The following is a 4189-nucleotide window of genomic DNA, read 5'->3' on the forward strand; positions in this document are numbered from 1 at the left end:
GGGCGCAGAGTCTGCATAGTCTGCATCCCTGGACGCTGGAACTGGGGGCTGGGGTGCTGGAATGACTGCTGAGCGGGGCGCTGGAATGACTGCTACCTAAAATTCCCACTTGGACCCCCTGCGCGGAGCGGTGTCCCTTGCTGTGGAGCAAAGCGAGGGCGTGTGTTGCTTCTTGATGTCGACTGGGAGTCAAATTTCCTATTCATCTCCCCGAGCTCATTCCTCTTGTGCTCCAGGCCAATTGCTTTGTCTAGCATCTTTTGGAAGCTAGGGAAGGTGTGCGACATCAGCTGGTATTGGAGTAGTCCAATCAAACCATCCAAGAACAGCTCCTGCTTCTGCTCATCATCAACAACATCCTCAGGTGCATAGCGGGACAACTGGACAAACTTGTCCCTGTACTCAGCCACTGTCATTTTACCCTGCTTAAGAGCAAGGAACTCCTTCTTTTTGAGCTTCATTAATCCAGAAGGAATGTGGTGACTTCTGAAGCTAGTCCTGAATTCCTCCCAGGTAATGCCATTAGCGTTGGCATGGGTGGTGCTGTAAGCATCCCACCAATCTGCAGCTGGTCCTTCCAGGCATCCTGAAGCATACAGGACCTTCTCCCTGTCAGAACACTGGGTGATATTCAGCATCTTCTCCACGGTTTTCAACCAGTCATCAGCATCTAACGGGTCTGGAGAATGTGAGAACGTTGGGGGCTTGTGGCTCATGAACTCCCTGTGCCTATCCCTTGGCGGTGGCTGCTACTGGTTGTTGTTGTTGTTGTTCAGCTGAGCTTGTAAGGCTGCCACGGTGTTGGTCAGTCCGGCGAGAAGCTGAGTCTGGGCTGCTAGAAACTGCTCCATCCCTGCAGGTGCTTGCTGATTCTGTTGCGGAGCGGGGTTGGGGTTGCTGTTGTTGTCCCTGTGATGAGGCACTGCGGGACGGTCAACTCTTGATCCGGATCTGGTATTTACCATCTGAGCGTTAGAGACAATAGATTTAGATAGGTGTGTGAAGGAATAACTGAGAAAGATAAAGCGACAAGATATAAAAGTAAAACAGATTCTGTTAGCTCCGTTTAATTAGGTGTGGCCGTCAGAAGAAGTGTCCATAATTACTGAAAAATTACCAAGTCGTAACTTATTAAATTTGTAAACCAACCCAACTAGAATCACCTCAATTGGACTTCTAGATCTCGGGTTACAAAATTAACAAGCTGACAGTGTCGGTCGACAGTTTCAGATTCTGATTGCTCTACTAATTCGCATACATCTCCCAGAAAGATCCTCCAAAAATTCTGAAAAATTTACAAAAAATACTCCACGCAATTCTGAAACTAACCCCACTGATTTCATGTCATTTGGACCCCAACATCTTTACCCACAAGTCGTGTAAAAGTTTAAAAGAACTTTGGACCCAACCATGCGGTGTTTGCAAGGCACCATACCACACTTCCGAGGTGTGATTGCATAGGGACTCTACGAGGCCTTTACAAAGATTCATTAGTCAGTGGTAACCCGCTAAGGTTTCGGTGTCTGGCGTGCACAACCCATCCCAGGCAAAAATGCAACGACTCAGTCCCCCCTCTTGCCTCATCACGAGTAAGGTCACCCCAGACTAAGGTTTCTAATTATTCAGCCAAGACCAGAGCCATTTAGTCTTGTGGTAGCACTGTTTTCCTGGGTGGTTCTCCATGTTCCGATTAAACAGTAATAATCTTATATTAATGAAAGGTACAACAGAAGTAAAGCAAGATTAAACATTGTGTTTAGTTAAACCACCATACCAAGTAAGCACTAAGCATGAACTACCCAACATAAAGTAAACCGGTTGGTCAAGGCAAAGGTAAATCAATCTAGGCGAACCTTAATTGGGACCCATCAATTTAATCTTAACATGTGCATAGCATAAATGTTGAGTACGAGAAAGTAAAGGTGTATAGGAAGAAAAGTAGTGATCAAGGACACGACTTGCCTTCTTGGCCTTGCTCCTGCTGTTCATACTCCTCGAAGCCTTGATCTTCAACTCCCTCGAACTGCGGGACGTCTACACGCGTCACACGAGCACATACAAGCAAACATGGGCAAAAAGTAAGAAAACAGTACACCAATCATAGTTAAACAGAGAAAACCAGCTTGAAAAGTTGATCTACGCTTTAAAACGAACACGTGGATATAAAGAACGTGAAAAACGGAGTTAAGATGCAAAAGATATGTTTAAAACAAGATCCAGGGGCTTTTCTGTGAGAAAAATAAAACTTTTAGGGCCAAACCGCGAAAACCGAGGGCTTATACATAATTATGCGTATAAACCGAAGGTCTAACGTGCAAAAACTCAAATCCGGACGGCAGGTTGATTTTTGGAAAGTTCAAGGGTTAAACCGAAAAGTGCGAGGGCAGATATGTAAATATTTTTCAACGCGATCTGGACCGCGGGTTGATTTGCGAAAAAGGCGGGGGCTTAAGAGCAAAAAGGCACAGCGCGGCACAGTTGACCGTTACGCGGTCTTGTTTGACTCGCTATCGACAGTCGGATCGAGATCGGATGGCCACGGTCAACGATGACTCGCGGTGGCGGCGGAAAAGGGGCAGCCGGCGACGGCGAGCGGCGGCGGGCGACGACGAGCGGCGGCGGGGTTGTCGGAGTTGACCGAAAAGGCGCTCTGGGGCACGGTTTGGCGCGCGGATTGCACCAGAAGGAAGAAGGGAACACGGCAAACCCGTTTAGGGGGTCCTCGGTGACCGGGGCTCACCGGAGGCGATGCTTGACGGCGGGGAAGAGGCGGCGGCGCTAGAGCTTTGGGGCGCTAGGGTTTCGGGCGTAGGCGCGGGGTGCTCGAGGCTGGGGAGGGGCGGCGGCTTTTATAGGGGCGGAGGGCTTAGAGATAGAGGCGGCCTCGGGTTTGAATCACGGCGGATTCGGAGCGGGGGCCGACGGGATTCCAGAGATGGCGGCGCGGCGGTTGCGGGGAGTCCCGGCCGGATACGGCCGGAGGTAGGCGATGACGAGCGGGTCCTACCCGCCAGTGGCCGGGGACGATAGGCGGGCTGGAGCGGCTACGTGGGCCGGCGCGCGCTCGCGGGCTGCGGAGGAATCGGCGAGCGGGCGAGCTGCTCGGGTGAAGGGAGCTAGGCCGGCGAGAAGGGGAAATGGAGTGGGCCGAGCGGCTGGCGCTGGGCTGCCGGCAGAGGAGAGGCGCTGGGCCAGCCAAGGGTGGAGCGGCCGGAGGAGCTGCAGCTCGGCTGGGCCAAAAGAAGAAAGGGGAAGGGAAGGAAGAGAAGATTGCGGCCCAGGAGGAGAAGAAGAAAAAGAAAAAGAAAGAGAAATGGAAAAAGGTTTTGGAAATTGAATTTAAACTTGAAATTCAAATTTTTGGTTCAAACTCCAACAATTAAAAATTATGCTCCAACATGAATGCACAATTAACTCCTATAATGAATTTAATTAAATTAAAGAAAATGAATTTAAATGCCTAGAATTTAAATGACACCCTAATTTGAGCAAAATTTTAATGAATTTGAATTATTCAAAAATTTGGGTGTTACAACAAGGCCCATGGATACGGTTGGGCCAGGCGTGCATCAACCCTAAGGGTGTGTTTGTTGCACCAATCCCACTTCCGGTACGGAGGGTACCCGTCCAGGGCTGCCACGTCTGTCCTAAGTACGGAAACCCTCGTACCACAGAAAGCGAAGACACAAGATCAGAGTGCCCCAAAAAGGGGTGCCACGGGTAGGAGGGGCCGTATCGCGGGTAGATGGGTCTTCAACCCAAAAAGTTCATTTTCCCAAGGCTATAAATGGACGAGCCCTTAGCTCATTTAAGACACAACATTCTAGCTACTCAGTCACCTAGAAGCTCTTTGGATAAGTGTTCTATCCTAGAGCCGCCCTGTACTATTTGGACATTTTGTAACCACCAACAATTGGCGTCCTCATCGCCTTCCTCTAGGAGAATAAGGATGTGTTCGCCTGGACCCCCTCCGATCTTTGAGGCATCGGCCGGAGTCTCATAGAGTACCACCTAAACGTTGACCTGAAGAAGAAGCCCCACAAATAGAAGGTGCGGAAGATGTCGATGGAGCGGAAGGAGGCGGCACGCGTGGAGGTGCGCAATCTACTTGACGCGAACGTGATTCGGGAAGTCATCCACAAGGAATGGCTTGCCAACCTAGTTCTGGTGAAGAAGAACAACGACAAAT

This window comes from Setaria viridis, chromosome 3 (assembly GCF_005286985.2).
Source record: "Setaria viridis chromosome 3, Setaria_viridis_v4.0, whole genome shotgun sequence".
Taxonomy (NCBI): domain Eukaryota; kingdom Viridiplantae; phylum Streptophyta; class Magnoliopsida; order Poales; family Poaceae; genus Setaria; species Setaria viridis.